This window comes from Mesoplodon bidens (genome assembly GCF_964165515.1).
Source record: "Mesoplodon bidens genome assembly, chromosome: 7".
Classification (NCBI taxonomy): Eukaryota; Metazoa; Chordata; class Mammalia; order Artiodactyla; family Ziphiidae; genus Mesoplodon; species Mesoplodon bidens.
The window spans coordinates 95,647,053-95,671,321 of NC_138164.1; positions in this window are offsets into that span (position 1 = coordinate 95,647,053).

Here is a 24,269-nt window from a genome sequence, read left to right on the forward strand (position 1 = left end):
ATGGTGTATGATCCTTTTAATGTGCTGTTGTATTCTGTTTGCTAGTATTTTGTTGAGGATTTTTGCATCTATGTTCATCAGAGGTATTCCCCTGTAGTTTTATTTTTTTTGTGACGTCTTTGACTGGTTTTGTATCAGGGTGATGGTGGCCTCATAGAATGATTTTGGGAGTGTTACTCTCTCTGCTATATTTTGGGAGAGTTTGAGAAGGATAGGTGTTAGCTCTTCTCTAAGTGTTTGAATAGAATTCACCTGTGAAGCCATCTGGTCCTGGACTTTGTTTGTTGGAAGATTTTTAATCACAGTTTCAATTTCATTACTTGTGATTGGTCTGTTCATATTTTCTATTTCCTCCTTGGTCAGTCTTGGAAGGTTAGTCCTTTCTAAGAATTTGTCCATTTCTTCCAGGTTGTCCATTTTATTGGCATAGAGTTGCTTGTAGTAGTCTCTTAAGATGCTTTGTATTTCTGTGGTGTCTGTTGTAAGTTCTCCTTTTTCATTTCTAATTTTATTGATTTGAGTACCCACCCCTCTTTTTCTTGATGAGTCTGGCTAAAGGTTTATCAATTTTGTTTATCTTCTCAAAGAACCAGCTTTTAGTTTTATTGATCTTTGTTATTGTTTTCTTAGTTTCTATTTCATTTATTTCTGTTCTGATCTTTATGATTTCTATTCTTCTACTAGCTTTGGGTTTTGTTTGTTCTTTCTCTAGTTGCTTTAGGTGTAAGGTTAGATTGTTTATTTGAGATTTTTCTTGTTTCTTGAAGTAGAATTGTATTGCTATATACTTCCCTCTTAGAACTGCTTTTGCTGCATCCCAAAGGTTCTGGATCATCGTGTTTTCATTGTCATTTTTCTCTATGTATTTTTTGATTTCCTCTTTGATTTTTCAGTGATCTCTTGGTTATTTAGTGATGTTGTTTAATTTCCATATGTTTGTGTTTTTTACATTTTTTCCTTTTTTTTTTCTTCTCTTGTGTTTCCTGCTTAGAGAATTTCTGTTAGCTTTTGTTGTAGAGCTGGTTTGGTGGTGCTGAATTCTCTTAGCTTTTGCTTCTCTGTAGAGCTTTTGATTTCTCTGTCGAATATGAATGTGATCCTTGATGGGTAATCTAGGTTGTAGGTTCTTCCTCTGCATCACTTTAAATATATTGGGCCACTCCCTTCTGTCTTTAGAGTTTCTACTGAGAAATCAGCTGTTAACCTTATGGGAGTTCCCTTGTATGTTATTTGTCTTTTTTCCCTTGTTGTTTTTAATAATTTTTCTCTTTCTTTAAGTTTTGTCAATTTGATTAGTATGTGTCTTGGCATATTTGTCCTTGGGTTTATCCTGCCTGGGACTTTCTGCACTTCCTGGACTTGGGTGGCTATTTCCTTTCCCATGTTAGGGAAGTTTTTTACTATAATCTCTTCAGATATATTCTTGAGTCCTTTCTCTCTATCTTCTTTTTCTGGGACCCCTATAATGTGAATGTTAGTGCCTTTAATGTTGTCCCAGATTTCTCTTAGGTTGTCTTCATTTCTTTTCATTCTTTTTTCTTTATTCTGTTCTGCAGCAGTGAATTCCACCATTCTGTCTTCCAGGTTACCTATCTGTTCTTCTGCTTCAGTTATTCTGCTATTGATTCCTTCTAGTGTATTTTTCATTTCATTTATTGTATTGTTCATCTCTGTTTGTTTGTTCTTTAATTCTTCTAGATCTTTGTAAACATTTCTTGCATCTTCTAGATCTTTGCCTCCCTTCTTTTTCCAAGGTCCTGGATCATCTTCACTATCGTTAGTCTGAACTGTTTTTCTGGAAGGTTGCCTATCTCCACGTCAGTTAGTTGCTTTTTTGGAGATTTATCTTGTTCCTTTAACTGGTACATAGTCCTCTGCCTTTTCATTTTGTCTATGTTTCTCTGAATGTGGTTTTTGTTCCACAGACTGCAGGAATGTAGATTGTAGTTCTTCTTGCTTCTGCTGTCTGCCTTCTGGTGGATGAGGCTATCTAAGAGGCTTGTGCAAGCTTCCTGATGGGAGGGACTGGTGGTGGGTAGAGCTGAGTGTTGCTCTAGTGGGCAGAGCTCTGTTAAACTTTAATCCACTCATCTGCTGATGGGTGGAGCTCAGTTCCCTCCCTGTTAGTTTTTTGGCCTCAGGAGACCCAGCACTGGAGCCTGCAGGATCTTTGGTGGGGCTAATGGTGGACTCCAGGAGAGCTCACGCCAAGGAGTACTTCCCAGAACTTCTGCTGCCAGTGTCCTTGTCCTTGCAGTGAGCCACCGCCACCCCCCACCTCTGCAGGAGACCCTCCAACACTAGCAGGTAAGCCTTGTTCAGTCTCCCCTGGGGTCACTGCTCCTTTCCCCTGGGACCTGATGTGCACACTGCTTTGTGTGTGCCCTCCAAGAGTGGAGTCTCTGCTTCCCCCAGTCCTGTCAAAGTCCTGCAATCAAATCCCACTAGCCTTCAAAATCTGATTCTCTGAGAATTCCTCCTCCCATTGCCAGACCCTCAGGTTGGGAAGCCTGCACTTGGACTCAGAACCTTCACTCCAGTGGGTGGACTTGTGTGGTATAAGTGTTCTCCAGCTTGTGAGTCACCCACCCATTGGTTATGAGATTTGATTTTATTGTGATTGTGCCCCTCCTACTGTCTCATTGTGGCTTCTGCTCTCTTTGGATGTGGGGTATCTTTTTTGGTGAGTTTCATTGTCTTCCTGTTGATGATTGTTCAGGAGTTAGTTGTGATTCCAGTGCTTTCTCAAGAGGGAGTGAGCACACATACTTCTACTCCACCATCTTGAACCAATCCACAGTGATTTCTTCAAGAAGCCCTGGATAGTATATGCTGAAACAGAAACTGTTTACTTAATCTAATGGTATAAAAAAGAGATAGAGTACTCTGAAATTGCCTAAAATTTAATTGCCCAAATGCAGCATTGTTCTTATGGAGGGTAACAGAGTGTTTCTATATTTGTAGAATACTTGCATAGACTGTGCATAAATGAAAAGCTTTCAATATTTATAAAATGCTACTGAGAAATTAACAAAGTGAATGTTCATTTAAACTTGCCCTAATTGGCATATAAAGTTTCCTCTGTGAGTATGTGTGTGTGTGCCTGTGTGTAATTACAACTATCTCCATGTGTGAAAAATTTAATGGTTCCACATATTTTTCAATGTTTTTTATTTTATATCAGTGCTTTTTAAAATGTTCTGTGTGTAATTCTATGAGAGGAATATAATGTAAAATCCCATGCAGAAGTCCAGATTTCAGGTTTCAGCACTTGTTACTGTCTGAACATGGGCAAGTTATTTACCTTATCTTTGCTTTGTTTCTCTCATCTGTAACTTAGAGATAATAATAATAGCTATACCATAGGTCCATTTTGAGTATTAAATGAGTTAAATTACATGAGGAGTTTAGAAGTGTAACCAAACATTTTTTTCTTTGCAAGTGAATCAATTAATGCTAATTGCTATTTAGACTCATCATCATTCCTAACTCAATATTTACTGGCGCTCCTAATTGTAAGCAAGTCCCCTAAATCAAGTGGCTATTTCTGATTAAAAAAAAACATATATGCATTATTACTGTCTTCATGCATAATAATTCTGCAAATAAATTAGTTATGACCTATAATTATGAAGCAAACTTGCTTTATAAATATTGAGACATTTATTTATGTACAGCAACACAGCAGGAACAATATAGAGCAGAGATCTTAGAATTGGCTTTTTTAAAAATCCAAGTCCTCTTTAGAAGAACATCAAAGATTGCCCATGCCCTTCTTCTCCTCACACCCTTTCCTCTCTCTCTCTCAGTCTCCATGTCTCTCTGTGCCTGTCTGAGAGTGTTTGTGTGTCTTGCACACATACATGTGGTGCATGATAGGTAAAGGGGAGAATTACATGCTGATGGATCATCAGTTCAAATGGAGAAGCTCTGTGTTTATCTGTTTTATAAATTGGCTCTACATTAGATCTTATTTGGTGAAGTCTTTATTTTATTTTTATTTTTTTAATTTTTCAGATTTATTGAGCTATAATTGACAAATACAATTTAATATATTTAAAGTGTACAATGTGGTGATTTGACATATGTATAATTTGTGAAATGATTACCACAATCAGGTTAATTAACATATCTGTCAACTCACATAGTTACTCTTCTGTGTGTATCCAGTAAAAATCCTTAAGGTCTACTCTCTTAGATTTCAAGTACACAACACAGCATTATTAACTATAGTCACCGTGCTGTACATTAGATCCCCAGAGCTTATTAATCTTATAACTAAAGGCATGTACCCTTTGACCAGCCCCTAATAACCACCATTCTACTCTCTGTTCTGTTGGCTTCATTGACTAGTTTTAATGTCCATAAAAAATCTTTCATAAAATGCAGCAGCCAACGTTCTTAGTTTATTTTACATTTTCTGCTTCCAGAACTGTCTTACATAAACTTTAACATTAAAGAAAACTTACTTGATAAGATGAAACCTGTTTGATGTTTGAGCCCAGGAGATTGAACACTGACTAGCATAAATGTATGAAGGGAAACATTTCACAGTTACACGGTACAATAAATCCCTTCTGCTGACTAAGCCTAAATTTAGCTGACATTCTACTTTTATTCTGTATTCTGTCTATCTTTTAATAAAATATTTCCTAATAATCTATCACTGCTTTCAAACAATCTGAAAAAGAATACATGTATATATGTATAACTGAATCAATTTTTGTACACCTGAAACTAACACAATATTGTAAATCAACTCTACTCCAATTAAAAACAACAACAAAAGCAACGTGTTGGATAATAGAAGTGTTAGTAGTTAGTGAGTGTTTTGATTTCACAAGGCTACTTGCTTTTATCACAATGGAAATTTCCAATCTGATTTTTCTGCCTGCTCTCTTAATGTATGAAAGACTCACTGTGATGAAGCATCCCATTAAGAAGTCCACAAATTGGACTCCCAGTTAGGGTGTATCATTGTGAAGAATTGTTGCTAGACATATGCCAAAAAGAAAAAAAGGAAATCATTCGTCCCATAAACGTCCAATTAGCAGTGTTATTTCATCAGATTTTCCATTCTGTTTTGATTTTGCTACTTTGTGTAGAAATCTTGAATTCAGTATTAGTATTAAGAACTTGAAGCCAAATTGTTTTCTCTATAGGTTGTCAAAAGAACCAGTCAACAGAGTAAATGTAGATACAGCATCATTCATATTGACTGGTTGTAAAACATCTGTTACATGGTACTCTGTTCCAAGGCAATTATAAAGTGAGGAGCAGCCCAACCAAAAATATTTTGACAGTGACTCCTTAGTTGGAGACTGAATTCATGTACATGTGTAAAAATGTGGGTTTGGTTGAAGGATGCTAAACCGTACACCTGAAAACTAATGAACATTATCATCATCCGGGACATATTCACCAGTTACCTGATAGTCTAAAATTTTATCAGATTTTGCGAAAGGACAGAAAGAAAAATGTGGTCTCCAGCCCTTTGGGAGTTTAAAACACAGTCAAATCACATATCTATGATTTGTGAAGACATCTATGAGTTATGCGAGACAAATTCTAGAATCATCGATAACTACCATCAATAATGTAAAAAACAAGGAAGGAGAGACAGTTCTGTGGAAAAAAAGAAAATGGGGGAATAAAAGATGAGATTTCATGTGAAAAAAAAAAAAAAAAAACCTCCACAAATTTTCAAGATTTTCCCAAACTTTACTCATCTTATAATCAAAGGCTCCATTACTTTCAATAACAAGCACCAAACAGAAATAATTCAGGTGCAGGTAAGAGTTGAATTAGTGTGCATGTTTAAGTGTGCATCCTATGTGAATTATAACTTTAGCAGTAGTCCTTCCTCACACTTGGAAAGAAAAAAAGGAGCTCATGTTTAACTACTTATTGCAATTAATATAATAGTGCTATCATATTTTATAGCATCACATTATGTGGTATTATATGCTATTACATTTTCCCACTTTTAAACATTTCTTGGGCAGCTGTGCAAGCTGATTTTTCCCTTGTCTCAAACTGGTAATTATTCTCAGGAGTTTGTTGGGTATCTTCACAAACAATTTCTTGATTTTGATGAGGCTATTCATTTCTGCAGAGAATTATTATTATTCTGGTTGGCTTGTAATTAATTACATGTATTTATGGTTCAATTTCCCATGCTTTTCATAACAACTTCATAAAATATCAATAATCAAAATTCAGACATCATGTGGAACCACGTTCCATTTTGGCTGAGGTTCAATGTTTACATGTCATAACAAATTGTTCTGCCAAATTTGTACCCGCCTTCAAGGTATATTTTTAGATCCTTCATCCAGGGAGGTTTTAAAACAAAATCAAACAGCTTCTGGGTACATTCATCAGTGTTTTCCCACGAGACTATATTGAGTACAAAGAGCAAAGGAAACTGATCTTTTAGCTCTGGGCCACATGTGTTTATCACTAGTGTACAATGTGAAGCTTGAAGTTGCCTTCAACTTAATCACCATCCCTCTGCCTGCTGCTGTAGTACCACAAAGGGCTAGAGAGGCAGCACTAAAATGTACAGCCCTGGATAATAAAGGAAAACATACTGTTCTCTTATGTTTGTTAATAGGGCATGAAAACTGTCCCCAAACTGCCTGCAAGCCATTGTGCCTTGCTACTCTGGAGTATGACTGACAGCTGATGCAATGAAAGACACAGCCACTTAGCTAATGCAAGCAAGGCATTTCCCCACTCATGAGATGCCAAATACTTTGTTGGAGCACTCAGGGGCTTTGGAAAACCTTATAGGGATTTTATTTGGGAGGCAAACTAAATACCTTAATTTAACCCCATTCATTTAAAGTAGGCTAAAAGATAATTTTATTTGGACTTGGGAAAGAGACTGTGATTTAGAAGCTGTAATTGCCCTATGAAATGACATAAAACAAGAAGTTTGCTTCATGTAATAAAAGGAAGCATGAATATTAATCAAAATAATATTCTGTAATTAATGTCATTTTATAGATATTTGTGGTTTCCCAAGACCCTGTTAAATTCTCTCATTTAGTTATGTAATTTTCATAACATTGTGAGACAGATGTTACTATAGTTTCTATTCTATAGGTAGGAAAAAGAGACTCAGTAAGGCTAAGTAACTCACCTAGTGTTATAGAGATAAAAGTTGGCATGATAAAGAATTTGAACCCTGATAAACAGAGCCTAGGGAAAAAATTATTTTCTAGGGAAAAAAACATGCTTTCTACCAGACTTCATTACTTTTTAAGGTATAACAACAATAGCTACAATTAATTGAAAACTCACTAGGTATCAGAAATTGTGCCCAGCCCTCTACATGTATTACTTCATTTAATCCTCACTAACATTATTTTGGAAAGAAATCACGGTCTCTACTTAAAAATGACAAAATCATTTTCTTTTGGATTACTAAATAATAAAGACAGTATTCTGGAAATATTTATCAGAGTGACTAAATAAATATACTAGGCTATATATTTTCCCTTCTACGATGGGAACACTAAGAAATTAATTACAATAACTTTTAAACTTAAGAAAGCAGTTACAGTGATTGTGTGATATATAATAACTTTTCCCTTAAATAGGAAAAGAAAATAATAAACTATTATTTAGATAAAATTTAAGGTCAATTTTGTACAGTGAATTATATTCTTATAATGAACATATTTATCCAAATATCTTTTAAAAATTAAAGTATAGGGGCTTCCCTGGTGGCACAGTGGTTGAGAGTCTGCCTGCTGATGCAGGGGAAATGGGTTCGTGCCCCGGTCTGGGAGGATCCCACGTGCCATAGAGCGGCTGGGCCCGTGAGCCATGGCCGCTGGGCCTGTGCGTCCGGAGCCTGTGCTCCACAACGGGAGAGGCCACAACAGTGAGAGGCCCACATACCGCAAAAAAAAAATAATAATAATAATAAATAAATAAATAAATAAATAAAAATTGAAGTATATATATATATATATATATATATATATATATATACACATACACACACACACACACAAACACACACCTTTTCATATTCTTTTCTATAATAGGTTATTACAAGACATAGAGTATAGTTCCCTGTGCCATACTGTAGGTCCTTGTTGTTTACCTATTTTAAATAGAGTAGTATGTATATGTTAATCTCAAACTCCTTAATTATCTCCCACCCACCCTCCCTGACAGCTATCCCCTTTGGTAACCATAAGATTGTTTTCTATGTCTGTGTGTCTATTCCTGTTTTGTAAATAAGTTCATTTGTATCATTTTTTTTTAGATTCCACAGATAAGTAACATCATATGATATTTGTCTTTCTCTGTCTGACTTACTTCACTTAATATGATAATCTCTAGGTCCATCCATATTGCTGCAAATGGCATTATTTTGTTCATTTTTATGACTGAGTAATATTTCATTGTATATATTGACCATATCTTCTTTATCCACTCATCTGTCAATGGGCATTTAGGCTGTTTCCATGTCTTGGCTACTGTAAATAGTGCTTCATTGAACTTGTGGGGCATGTGTCATTCTGAATTATAGTTTTCTCTGAATATAGTCCAGGAGTGGGATTTCTGGATCATATGGTAGCTCTGTTTTTAGCATTTTAAGGAATCTCCATACAGTTCTCCACAGTGGCTGCACCAATTTACATTCACACTAACAGTATAGGAGGGCTCTTTTTTCTCCACACTCTCTCCAGCATTTGTTATTTGTAGACATTTTAATGATGGCCATTGTGACTGGTGTTAAGGTGATACCTCATTGTAGTTTCGACTTGCATTTCTCTAATAATTAGTGATATTGAGTATCTTTTCATGTGCCTGTTGGCCATCTATACGTCTTCTTTGGAGAAATGTCTATTTAGATCTTCTGCCCATTTTTTGATTGAGTTGTTTGGTTTTTTGATATTGAGCTGTATGTGCTGTTTGTATATTTTGGAAATTAATCCCTTGTTGATCTCATCATTGCAAATATTTTCTCCCAGTCCATAGTTTTTTTTAAATTTTGTTTATGGTTTCCTTTGCTGTGTGAAAGCTTTTAAGTTTAATTAGGTCCCATTTGGTTTTTTGTTTGTATTTCCATTACTGTAGGAGGTGGATTCAAAAAATTATTTTTGTGATTTATGTCAAAGAGTGTTCTATATTTTCCTCTAGGAGCTTTATAGTATTTGGTCTTACATTTAGGTCTTTAATCCATTTTGAGTTTATTTTTGTACATGGTGTTGGAGAATGTTCTAATTTCATTCTTTTACATGTAGCTGTCCAGTTTTCCTAGCACCACTTATTGAAGAGACTGTCTTTTCTCCATGTATATTCTTGCCTCCTTTGTCATAGATTAATTGACCATAAGTGTGTGGGTTATTTCTGGGCTTTCTATCTTGTTTCACTGATCTATATGTCTGTTTTTTTGTCAGTACCATATTGTTTTGATTACTGTAGCTTTTTAGTATAGTCTGAAGTCAGGGAGTCTGATTCCTCCAGCTTCGTTCTTCTTTCTCAATATTGTTTTGGCTATTCGGGATCTTTTGTATTTCCAAACAAATTAAAACAAAACCAAATTTTTGTTCTAGTTCTGTGGAAAATGTCATTGGTAATTGAATAGGGATTGCATTGAATCTGTAGATTGCCTTGGGTAGTATGCTTATTTTTACAATATTGATTCTTCCAATCCAAGTACACAGTATATCTTTCCATCTGTTTGTGTCATCTTCATTTTCTTTCATCAGCATCTAATAGTTTTTGGAATAAGGTCTTTTGCCTCCTTAAGTTTATCCTAAGTATCTATTATTTTTGATGTGATGGTAAATGGGATTATTTCCTTAATTTCTCTGATATTTTATTGTTAGTGTGTAGAAATGCAACAGATTTCTGTATATTAATTTTGTCTCCAGCAAATTTCTGAATTCATTGATGAGCTCCAGTGGCTTTTTGGTAGAGTCTTTAGAATTTTCTATGTGTAGTATCACATTATCTGCAAACAGTGACAGTTTTACTATGATCCAATGTATTGCCCACTGCTCCTTTGTCAAAGATCAGTTGACTATATTTATGTGGGTGCTTTATTCTGATCCATTAATTATTTGTTCATTATTTTGCCAATACCACACTGTCTTGATTACTGTAACTTTATAGTATGTCTTAAAAAGTCAGGCACTCTTAGTCTTCCAACTTTGTTCTCCTTCAATATTGTCTTGGCTATTTTGGGTCTTTTGGTTCTCCACATAAACTTTAGAATCAGTTTGTTGATATCCACAAATAACTTGCTGGGATTTTGATGGAAGCACCATCCTAGTGGATGTGAAGTGGTATCTCATTGTGGCTTTTATTTACATTTCACATATGATTAATGATGTTGAGCATCTTTCATTGAGCTTAGTGCCATTTGTATATCTTTAGAGAACTTTCAATTCATATATTTTCCCAGTTTTTAAATTATGATATTTGCCTTATTGTAATTGAATTATACATGTTAGTTAAATACTCTGGAATCTAGACCCTTAGGAGATTATGTTTTGCAAATATGTTCTATTCTTCAGGTTGTACTTTGAGTTTCTTGATAGTGTCTTTTGATGCTGTTATTGGCAAATATATGTTATATGCTCAACAATATTATATACATATTGTTGTATACACCTGTATTCTAAGTCAGTGAACAGAAGAAATGAGAAGAAATATATATTATACTGTCTTTTATAATTAAATAATTACCTTTACTGGTGTTTGTTTGTTTGTTGTGTAGATTTGAATTATCATCTGAGATCGCTTGCTTGCTTTCAACCTGAAAAACTTCCTTTATTATTTCTTATAAGGTGCCTACACTAGCAAAAATTCTCCCAGTTTTTAATTTATCTGGAAATATCTTCATTGCATATCCAATTTTGAAAGATAGCTTTGCTGGATGTAGAATTCTTGGTTGACCAATTTTATCTTTGAGCAATTTGAATATGTTACCCCACTGCCTTCTGGTCTCCCTGATTTCCCTTGAGAAGTTCACTGTTAATTATATTAGTGTTCTCTTATAAGTGAGTAATTGTTTGTTTAGGATTTTTATTGCTGTTTTCAAGATTTTCTGTATTTCAAGATGGCTAGAATTTGCAGGACAAAATGCCAGCAGGAAAGAGCCACACATGCCAAGAGCCCTTGACTCTTTGATTGAACATTGATCTGTTTCTGTGTAGGCTGCAAACCCACAGGATGTTCAAGGAAAAACTGTCCCAAAAAGGAAAATTTCTGTGGAACTGTAATATAAAGAAATTCTCAAAATTTACTCAGGGCTAAAATTATTCTTGTTTCCTATAGCAACAGTGGAGATACCTCTATGAATGCACAAGTCACTTGGTTGAGACCACAAACAACAAAAAAAGACACATCAGAAGTGGGAAGAAATTAGCACTTGAATAAAGGCTACATTACATATGCCTTCTAAGAGCTTAAAAATAAGCCTTGAAAGAAACCTACTTGTCTTTAAATAACTGCTTACTGGAAAAAAGTCCAACAGTTTTGAAAAAAAAAAAATCAGTATATGGAAGAATGAAATTTTAAATTTCAGACTTCTCAAAACTTTACTAGATATATGAAGAAGAAAATATATCTCATAACAAAAAAAAAAGTCAAGCAATAGAAACAGAAATAGAATAAAAAGATGATAATATTAGCAGAGAAGTATATAAAAAGGCTATTATATTACACTCATATCCTTAAGATGTATAACAAATGTAAACAAGTTAAAAAGAACATTCATTGAAAGATAAATAAAAGACACAAAGCATTTTTGGTTTTAGTTTGGGCAGGTCAGGTTTAGAGCTAAAAAATAAGCTTACATCATTGCTGCAAGAAAAAAACCTGGATAGGCAGCAAATTAAGTAAACCCATAAGAGAAGGGTGTAGCAGGTATATTAGCTTTCTTTGCCATGTAAAAATTACCACAAACTTGGCATCTGAAAGAGCAGCCACTTATTGTCTTACCATTCTGTGAGTCAGAGTCTGTCTATAGGTGTGGCTGGGTTATGTGGACTTAAATCAAGATGTAGGAATTATTCATCATCGAATGTCTTCCACATATAAATACTTGAAAGGGATTTGGGATAAATGACTGTGATTTGATTTATTGATTTCTGATGATATCTTGATCTTTAATATATCTTCTAAGCAAAATGCAAAATATACAATAGTAAAGATAACCATTCAGTCACTTGATTTTCCTTAAAATAGTTTAATGACATCTTCATGAATTTGGAAAGTGGAATCAGTGTTTTCAGAAAGCTTTAAATGTTTACTTTGGAGTCCTTATAGATGTCTTGATAATTTTCAAATATCAGAGACAAATTTTATGAGAAAGAATCATGAACCTCTGTCTCACTGATTAAAGCCTCACAGGCATGGGTATGAATTCTGATTTACATCTATACTAAGTATTTCCTTTTGAGTGTTTTTCTTAAGTTACTTAATATAAATAATTTTCACCTGTAAGGTAGTGCTAACTCAAGTACTTCACCATATCCCTTCTCCCAAAATTAAATAAGATTCTATATATATATATATATATATATATATATATATAAAATATTCATTACTGTGCCGGCCACTGGTAATGCTCATAATAAATTTTAGAGTGGTTTTCTTCTAACTTAAATTTTACAGTCTCAGGAGCCCTTAGAGCAAATTCTGAGCTAGCTGTTTCAGTGATGGAGAATTATTTCTTTTCAAAATTAAATACATGAAAATCATGTAATATATGACCTAATAGTGGGGAAAAAATCCCAAAGGATTCATCTAAAAGTCCAGGTATAAGGCTTGCTCACACATCACACTAACATAAAAAGAACAGACTAGGGGTCCAAATAAAATGATTTAGATTACATTTTTGTTCACCCTCTGCTCCAGCCCCTTAAACATCCAAGCTCCTCTATCTTACTACAATCAGAAAGTGATGATTTGGACCAAGAGTAGGGCTTCCTGCTTGGTTTAGATAAGCACTTCAAAGGTTGTGTGTTTATCTGAAATATCTGTCACTCTTGAAAGAGAAAAATTATTTTGGATATCTTTCCAGACCAGGTTTACTTATGATAACTTTTCCTCTTTTTAAAGTCTTCAGGATAAAAGCACAAAGAAAAAGCATAAAACTCTATTCTTCTGATCCAACCAAAGTCAGAAATTCTACAAATTGAATGCAATGTGTACTTTAGGAGTCAATGGAAATTCTAAATTTCCTAAATTTATCAAAGTAGCCACAAGTCGTTATAGTAGATTTTCAAAGTAGGCTGCCACTTGTTGTCAAAAACCTCCTCTATCGTGCATTTCTGGAATTGATTTTATTATGTAAGGAAGGGAAATATGGGAGAAAAGAATGACTGGGGAGAAGGCAAAAAGTATAAAAGAGAATTACAATGTTGTTACTAATGGCCATAGAAAGACCACCTGGAAACATTTTCCCAAAATGAGAATATCTCAGAATGTATGTTATGCCATTTCTCTCTCTCTCTCTCTCTCTCTCTCACACACACACACACACACACACACACACACACACACACACACACACACTTGATACTTTTACCACTTCTCCATAACTGGAGATCTGATTTTTGCAGAAAAGTGATTTAAGGCATTTATAATCCAGAAAACAAAATTGTTTACAATAGACCTACAAAAGTCCCTATTCACACCAGCAACTAAATAAAATCAGAAATGTTTTTCATTTATTTGATGATTCAACACTTTTTTAGCAAATGCCTGTTACAGAGAAAACCCCAGTATAAGATGCTGCCAGGAAAACAAAATGAATGTGACTAAGAACCTGCCTTTATGTTTCTTAAAACAAATAAGAGCGGAAATTATAAATAACTTTCTGTTAATGAAAGATGTTCTGAAATTATGTGTATATGAGGATTTCTTTGACTAGAAAAACATTCAGTATTGAGTTTGTGAGCATCAAGGAGAGTTTTGCAAACATGATAATATTTGAAGCCTCAAATGAGAAGGAGATTTTTTTTTTCCCAACCAGAATGGGTTAGACATAGGAGAAGCATATCTGGAAACAAAGCACGATGCTGTATTTCAGAATGAGGAGAATGAAGCACATGGAAAAATATAATCAGAAATTATGTTGAAAATGTTATTTTAAACAAGATTAAAGGAGCCCACAGTATTAGGTTGGGGCACTTGGACTTTGTTCTACAGATAACAGGGAGCTGTTGAAAGTTTTTGGAGAAATAAGTGATACAATCCAGATCTTTTAGTTCTAAACATTTTACAGGTCCCAAAGGTATTGAAGGAAGTACAAAAAAGGGAATTCTTTGACTGACATACAACAAATTTCACAACTGGATCACCTTGCTGGTTGCTTAGAGTTTTCTTATTTCTTCCCTCCATTACTGGTACCTTTTCATTCCTTACATGAAAGTCGATATTTTATTTTTTAGCCCCTCTGTTTTCCAGAGGAGGGTTTTCTTTTCCAAAGAATAGCCCACCCTCTAACTGGAAGAGTTTAACTTTATTTTACATTAGAATTTTAAACAAGCTGCTATCTGTTTAAAGTTTTAAACAAAACTTAAATGACAAAAATTATATAGTGAAAAGAACTAATTTAGTAAATGTCTTTAACAAAATTTTTCCACTGCCTTTATTGTGTATTCCTGATGAACTTCTGTCTGATCCATTCATTATCTATGCAACATTTTCTGTTTCTAAGTGAGGATTGGCACTTTGCTATAATGATTTATTACTGGTATGTAATAAACACCCAACCATCATTCTTTCACTAGTAATTAGTATCATTTAGACCCCTTTTTTTCAGAAAAAAAATGCTGTCCACTCACTATTAGGCACAATGGAAAAGACCAGGTATTTAAATCAACAATACTGTCTTGTTGAGAAGTAAACATGTTTACATGATTACAATCTATATTGAACTGTACCCTCACAACAACTGCCAAATATAAATATGATATTTAATTGCCCCATTCTCCTTTAAATGAAACTTTTTTGTGATTCAGGAGCTTTGCGGTAGATAAAACTGGGGGTATTTCCATGTTAAGTTCTTTTAATTTCCTAATTGTCCCTCTGGCAACCACTGTCTAAAGTTCATGCAGCATCTTTTCTTTGGTATTTCGATGGTTTTACTGTCAGATGCTCTTACTAAAAAAAAATAAGCAAAAGGCCTCTCATAAACATTCTAGTACTTGTTTGAGGCACCATGATTACTGTTTTTGTTTGATTATTGTTTTTCTGTGATTATTATTGCCTCTCACCAGACACATGATTTTGTGGAGTCATAATGCTGTCATATATGTAGGTAGAATTAGGATTTTCTTAATAAGTATTACAGGGGCTTTGGGCAGGAAGAAATTAATAATTTAGTATTTTATTTAAGAAAGATGCAATATTTACTGAAGTAACCGAAATTAAGTTTCTCATTTATAATTGAATCACACCATCAACAAGACTGCTTGAAATTTCAATGGGCAGCAATAGAATTTTATGAACTACAGCTATTAATACCAAGTAGATCTTGAAAGTACATAATTTACTTATGTTCCCTTCTCCAAGCTCTTTGCTTCCCCAGAATACCGATTTACACAAGAGAGGCTTGGATCGTGGCAATATTGTCTATTCTTGACTGCCATTTCTATAAATCAGGATCATTCAACATCGTTTATCACTCTAAAAGTGACCCCATTCTTTACACTAAAAATGACCTTTACATTTCCAAGGTGACTTTCATTGAACGATGAGCAGAAAAATGTGTTCCCTTATTTCTTAGTGTTTTTCAATCCTACACAGCCTTGAGAACACACTCTATAAGGATTTAGAGCCTAAGATAATCTTAGGATGACCCATTTAATTGACAAATAGACCTTTAACCTGCTAGGTGGATACATCTTTCTAACAGAAAAACATGAATTTTGTTTTCTTGCTCAGCATTTTTGTCAATATTGGTATAACCCTACTTATTTTTAGTAGTATCATGCCTGCACAGGGGCAACTCCATCATGACTTTTCACAGGATCCTGAAACATAATAGGACCAAAGGTAAATTAATCAACATGTTTCTTCCCTTTATGTAGCTCTAGGAAAGATGTTTCTTAGAATTTCTGAGTATGTCCCAAGTTTCCTTACCTATTTAACTCATTTTTTTTCTTTTTGTCTCCTCTATGCTTTTCATTTTAAGCATTTTTCTATTTACATATTTTCTAGTTCACTAAACTTGTTTTGTGATGTAGCCAATCTGTTCTTTAAATTGTCAAATTCAAAATTTTATATATTTTATTTTTTAACTCTAAAATTTCCATTTTATTCTTTAATATAGGTTTCAACTGCCTGCTGAAATTCACCATCATTTCATGTTTCTATCCCTTTTCTTTTCTATTTTCTTTAACATTTTAATCATAGTTATCTTAAAATTCTTGCCAGGTAACCCTAATACCGACATCATCTGTGTATCAGGGATTTTTTTTCTTCTATTGATTATTAGTTATATTTTTGGGCTTCTTGTCATAGCTAGAAAAAAAGAAGCAAACATCCTCTAGGTGATGCTCTCTACTTCCGGAGAAGAGACTCCTTCCTTCCTTCCTTCCTTCCTTCCTTCCTTCCTTCCTTCCTTCCTTCCTTCCTTTCTTTCTCTTTCTTTCTTTCTTTCCTTTCTTTCTTTCCTTTTTTCCATCTTTCTTTTCTTCTTTCTTTCCTTCTTTCTCTCTTGCTCTTTCCTTTCTTTCCTTCTCTCTATCTTTCTCTCTTTCTTTCTTTCCTTTGTTAGGAAGATAGAATGAGGTCAGACATCTCAATCCAAAACAGATTGACCTTAGTCAGGATGGGGTTGGATTTATAGTAAGTCTCAGCCTACCTCTGGTTCAACCTTATTTTTCTTGCCAAGACACCTGGGGTTTTGGTTGGGAACCTAGCTGATGTTCAGTTTCTTTACCTTGAAAGTCTACAGTAAGTCCATGTCTTCTACTTCCTAGACTATCTCTCCACCCTCCCACACTATGTCGTTCCTAGTCTGGGAAGTGCTGGAGACTGACTGCATGTTGGAGACAGGCTCCCTCCCTTGTTGGTCTTTACTTCATAAGCACTGGGAAACTGAAGGATATATTACTATGGCTTTAATAAGCTCACAGCCTAGCCCCCAGCCTCCTGTGTGTAAACTCATAACTTGTTAAAAGTGCTTATGTAAAGCCAGCTGTTCACCTGACATCTCTAAGTCTCTGATTTTTTTTTTTTTAATGTTAGCCCCAAGTGACCACTAAAAATTTTCCTCTTCTCTTTCCCCTAACAGAGCTTTTCTACCTGGGATGAACCTAATCCTTAACATTCATCCAGAACCAAGAACCACAACTGGGGGAGAGTTGCTCTTGGTTGTCAGCATGATTTGTGAAATTAAAACTCTGAGAAGGAGTAGTGAGTGAGTTAGGAGACATTCAGGAAATATGGTGGTGTATAAACAAAGTGTAAGAATGTTTCAGGAAGTATGAACTTCCATTACTCACTGATGTAGCCAGAGATAACATTGTGTTGATCCTTCCTCCTTCTTACTCTTCTGTTGTGAAATCCTATGGAAATTGAGTATGAAAAGTCTCCAATATCTTCAATTTCATCTTGGTGAAATCTAAGATTGAAATCAGAAACCAGATGTTTAAAGTTAGTGATCATGAAAGGAAAAGAATTTGAGAACCTGAGAGCTTTTGACAATGCAATGTACTAATTTAGCTATTAACCTTTGTCCAAATAAATAAGGAAGGTAAATAAAATTTACACACTACTATTCTGTAGTTTGTTACCACCTAGTTAAATTGCTGTTCAGATCTATATAGTAGGGGCAAAATACTTTATGTATTAGTGGTTTGCTTTAGTAGTTCCATTCTGTGTAACCTTGAAATTCTAAATATTCTTTATGAGAAAATGTATGTGTTACAAGGTTAGCTGTGCAAAATGTTTTTCTTTCTCATTTAAATTCCCAAACCATGTTTGTCATGAGACTGAATTTTCTTCCTCTATTATAATTTTTAACTATTGAATGTGAATTCACTAAAAATGTTTAAAAAATACTTAAAGGACAGTGAAATTCTTTTATAGTTGAGAACATATCTAAAATTATTTCTTCTAGTAAGTTACTTTTTACATAAAATAAATATGTGATTCTTCAGATTTTAAAACACAATGAAAAATGTTTTCTATCTATAAGCCTAACTTTCTCAGAAAGAGAATCTATTTATTATCTAAAATTGTCTTGAGTTAAATATGCCGACTTGAAGGTACAAAGCTAAAAAGAATACTAAGAATACTAATGTGGGGCATTGTTTCACACCTTATGTCCATCTACAAATCCTATTAATTGACTAATGGACATTTAGATAGGTTTTCCCAATATGACTATTGTTTTTTATCCATGTATTTGTAGTGTTTGTGTATGTACCCACTCAGAAACTATTTCATCTCAAAAAACCTAACATGAGAGGCATTTATATAACTGAACAGTTTCACAGTAATCATAATTATCTTTCTAGTAAATCAATAACACAATACAAATAAAATTAGTGTTCACAAATGTATAAAGGTGAATCTAATCCCGCATATAAAAAATATATCATCTTCATGCTAACTATATTTAAAATCAAATTTCTTGGAACATATGTTATAACTTATCTCCTCCCACACATTTTTAGAAAAGGTCCAAGTTCAAAACTAGGACAACAGCTGCAAATAGGAGTTATAAAATTTTATGTGCTCATATGCAAACTTCAATTAGAATCAGAGAATCAAAAAACTACAATTAAACTTTGGGATCACCTATCTTCACAATGAACACACCAGAGAAAAGGATTTACCAAATTGATACTCTTGTTTGTCTTTTGAGTACCATTCAGAAGAGGAGGAGATTTCAGAAAATTTCACAGAGCAACAACAGTTTGGTCAAAATTCTTAAATTCTGTGTTCTCACAATTCAGGTTTACTTTTCCCGCATGCCACCTCTTTCACCTACTTTGGCTTTTAAATTATATTAAGAGTTAAAGTACTACTCAATTTTTGAAATCCTGAGGAAACTCATTATTTTCCTTTTTAACTCAAAATGAAATTCAAAAGGAATTAAATGAAAGCTCCAAAACACATATCATGAAATTGTGTGTATTCAAGTGAGGTCATGATAACTTTATTTTTGAGTTCTACCCCGTGGCTGACATTTTTGTATCATACCTCCAAGATGTTGGTTGAAATCTAATTTAAATGACTTAAATCACTCTAAACTGAATAATAGCCCCATGGTCCTCTATTGATTGAAAGTAAATGTCAAGGTGATAAAAACTAATCAACTCTGTTTTACTCCATTGAAATGTTAAAAATTCCATCAGCCTAAAACTCGCAAACAATAGTTGTCCTTACTTTACGATACCAGATATGGCCATTTTTATGATTCTACTAGGTTTCGAGAACAGCTTCTGTTTTCACATCAGACACCTATAAATGCTTCAAGCTTTATGGCATTAAAAAGGAAGACTGCCAAAAGACTGTGAATATTTCAAATAATTTTCCTCTCTTATAAACATTTTCTAGAAGTTGAACTTCCCATATTAGTGGGAAGTTACAATTATTAATATGAATATCACAGGATAATAAATCAAATGTTCAAATATAGTTGGTATTCCTAATTATTTTGAAATTATATTCTATACCAATCACTAAACTTTTTAATGTTCATTTATAAAAACAAAATTATTGTCAGGTGATTAGTCATTTGTGAAGAATTACTGCCTGGAAAGCTTTTATGAAGCTTAAAATTTACAGTAAGTCAATTTAAGTAATTCTTTTATTCTTTCAGAATGAATGGCAATAAATCTCAATGTGTATGTGCTACATCAGTGTGACAATCCATGGTATCAAGGTGGTATATGAAATTCTCAAACCTATGTATTTAAGCATGCACCATTTCACTCAGAATTAGGAAGAACTGATTATGAATCAACTTGATTTAAAGAGTTTTTTCTTCTTTTCTTCTTTTTGACTATAATCTACGAAACTCAGCCATCCAGGAAAACAACATGGCTAGATTCAGTAATAACTTCTTGTCAGTGTTGCTAAAAGAGTAAAAAGACAAGACGCTATACTACATTGAATCAAATCAAAAGTAAATAAAAAATAAAACATAAGCGTCAGGTTAACTTGTAAAGGAAACAGGAACAGATAATTATGGAGACATAAGAGATCCCGAATAGCCAAAGCAGTCTTGAGGGAAGAAAACGGACCTGGAGGAATCAGACTCCCTGACTTCAGACTATACTACAAAGCTACAGTAATCAAGACAATATGGTACTGGCACAAAAACAGAAATATAGATCAATGGAACAGGATAGAAAGCCCAGAGATGAACCCTCCTATGGTCAACTAATCTATGACAAAGGAGGCAAGGATATACAATGGAGAAAAGACAGTCTCTTCAAAGAGTGATGCTGGGAAAACTTGACAGCTACATGTAAAATAATGAAATTAGAACACTCCCTAACACCATACACAAAAAGAAACTCAAAATGAATTAGAGACCTAAATATAAGACTGGACACTATAAAACTCTTAGGGGAAAACATAGGAAGAACACTCTTTGACATAAATCACAGCAAGATCTTTTTTGATCCACCTCCTAGAGTAATGGAAATAAAAACAAAAAGAAACAAATGGGACCTAATGAAACTTCAAAGCTTTTGCACAGCAAAGGAAACCATAAACAAGAAGAAAAGACAACCCTCAGAATGGGAGAAAATATTTGCAAATGAATCAACAGACAAAGGATTAATCTCCAAAATATATAAACAGCTCATGCAGCTCAATATTAAAAAAAAAAAAAAACAACAACCCAATCCAAAAATGGGCAGAAGACCTAAATAGACATTTCTCCAAAGAAGATATACAGATTGCCAACAAACACATGAAAGAATGCTCAACATCACTAATCATTAGAGAAATGCAAATAAAAACTGCAATGAGGTATCACCTCATACCATTTAGAATGGGCATCATCAGAAAATCTACAAACAACAAGTGCTGGAGAGGGTATGGAGAAAAGGGAGCCCTCTTGCACTGTTGGTGGGAATATAAATTGATACAGCCACTACGGAGAACAGTATGGAGGTTCCTTAAAAAACTAAAAATAGAACTACCGTATGACCCAGCAATCCCACTACTGGGCATATACCCAGAGAAGACCATAATTCAAAAAGATACATGCACCCCAATGTTCATTGCAGCACTATTTACAATAGCCACATCATGGAAACCACCTAAATGCCCATCAACAGAAGAATGGATAAAGAAGATGTGGTACACATATATGGTGGAATATTACTCAGCCAAAAAAGGAATGAAATTGTGTCATTTGTAGAGACGTGGATGGATCTAGAGACTGTCATACAGAGTGAGGTAAGTCAGAAGGAGAAAAACAAAAATCGTATACTAATGCATATATGTGGAACCTAGAAAAATGGTACAGATGAACCGGTTTGCAGGGCAGAAATAGAGACACAGATATAGAGAACAAACGTATGGACACCAATGGGGGAAAGTGGCAGGGAGTGGTGGTGGTGGGATGAATTGGGAGTTTGGAATTGACATATATACATGAATATGTATAAAATTGATAACTAATAAGAACTTACTGTATAAAAAATAAATAAAATAAAATTCAAAAAAAAGAAAAAAGGAACAGATATTTAAACATTAATTTTGAAAATATTGCATGATTTTGTTTGATTACACTTACATATTCCTCACATATTTATAATTAAGTTAGAATTCTCAAAATAATCTTTTTCCTAATAAAAAATCAGATCCATCTCTTGGCACCCTGGGTATCATACTATGAAGGCTTTCTCATTTTGTTAATACTCAGAATTAATCTGGGAGCCAATAGTCAGGCAAGAAAGAAGAGACTGCTGGCTAGTTCTAAAAGTGACCTCAGACTCATGTTCCAAAAAATATGCTTCATTAAAAATATCAGATTATAAAGGTGACATAAATCTCCTTGACAGGAAGTAGGATAAAGTTACCATTCTGTAAAGACTGGACACCTCACCACTATCTCTCTAACAGAGTTGCCTAAAAATAAAATAAGCAAAGAACTTGCCAATCCTTATCTCCCACCTAATAAATAAAAAAGGTTCTGATTAAAGTGAACAAAGAGTAGACTTCATAGTGTGGTATCCTTTCAGCAGGTAGGGAAGAAAAACCTGCATTATAGACAGACCTCAGCCATTCCTTTATAGTCATTGCTGATCTTAAGAATCAAATCTATTTAGATCCAAACTGAAAAAATATTTATTGAATTGAAAATTATTCCAAACTAAAAATCAGAGTACCAGAGTTGGCAAATGTGTTAGTTTATTTGCCTGCTTCAGAAAAAAAATATTGAAATTATATAATATGCTGTTATAAATTTAATAGGTATTGCCTTTACTGAAAATATTTCAGTTATATAAAATTAGCACTAAAAATTCTGAGCAAGATGGTTATCTTCTTCCAAACATATATCCTTTGTGTAGATAGATATATTAACAGTATATTTCTCCAGCTCAGTCTTAAGATCCTTCCTGGGACTGAGACTATAATTTTACCCCCTTGCATTTTCTATGGGACAGTACAAGGAACAAGTCACCACTCAAAAAGCAATAATTAACATCCTGATTAAGTAGCCCTCAAATAGATATTCTTCTAGAAGACTTCTTCCAGCAATTCTTCAAGATATCCATGGCTCATTTGTTTTCTTCCTGCTGTATTTCAAGATTCCAACCTCTTCTTCATGATTTCTCTACTCCAACTGCTACTCTGATCACCTGAATAAAGGAAGTACTTCTCAGGCTTTTTTTCTGATGAGACAATACATATCCAGCAGCAATACTTTCTCTCCTTTATCTCATGCTACTGATATCTGTCCTTTAATTTTAGAGCCATGTAAAGTACACAAATTCCTAATGTTCAGCAGCTAGAAGAGAGTTGTGAATGCTCCAAGCATATATTTATTTTTCCTAAATATGTCCTCATCTATAGCTTTGCCCACATCATTCTACAGGGTGTTGAGAGGAAAAGGAACCATACTAAGATTCAAAACACCTAAATTTAGTCCTAATTCCAACACTACTTTGGGCATGTCTTTGGGAAATTCTATAGTTTGCTCATAAGTAGCATAAAGGAACCAGTCTAGATAAACATAGATCTGTTACATAATGTACAGTTCTATGTTTCTCCAGAAGGATCAACTTTTTGTCATAAGTATCCTATGTGATAGAATGGAGAAAAAAAAATGGTTAGGAACCAACTTATATTAAAATCCAATCCCATTATTCACTACCTGTGTTTTCTTTGGTACTTTATTGAATGTTTCTGAATCTTGGTTCTCATTTGGAAAACAAAACTAGTAGTAAATACCTTGCATGCTTGTTATGTGTTTTACATGATGGAGTAGAGCTAAGGGCTAAATTAACACTAACCTCCTTTACCCATTATTCAAGGCACGATTCAAATTGCATGCCTTCTTGATGGTTTTAATAATTTATTTTATTTTAAGGCAATACTATACTAGGTATTCAGTTTTTTAAACATATGAATCATTCTCTAGAAGTAATCTTTCCTTATTCTTTATTATTTCATTATTAATAATGATCACTATGTGACGAATTGCAGTATTGAGTTAAAGTTGATTTCATAATACAAGTGTTCTTATGTATGTTGTGTTTAAGACTAATAAAAAGGGTCATAAGTGTGTCCTACATAATAAAGAGTAATGGAATATGTGAGTAGTGAATATAAATCCATTGCACTGAATCAGGGATTTTAATTTTTAAAAAAGCCTAGGAGTTAGTAAGAATGTGTGGATGAGTGTCTGGGTTTTGATCTTGAGAAGCCGAGAGTTGTGAAGATACAGAAACACAACTCTGCACTTGGAATAGACTAGGGTTTCAATGAAAATACAGGTCATTGTGTAGATTGGACTGTCAATTCATGAAACCTAAACAACAGAACTAAGCAATAGGAAGATAATTATAATCAAAGCAATTCTAGAGAATGAGTAATTTAAGAAATGCCATTGAAATAAAACTGCAGTCACCCTGAAATTATTTGTAGAATGTTTAATTTTGGCTTTTGATCATGCCCACTTTATGCTTAAATGATCAGGGTAGGAGCAAACAATAAGATTTAGATTGATAGTCCAGAAATAAGTTTGTTTATAGTCAGTTTTGTTGTGTGCATTTAGTTAAGCATGGATATTTGGAGTTACAGCA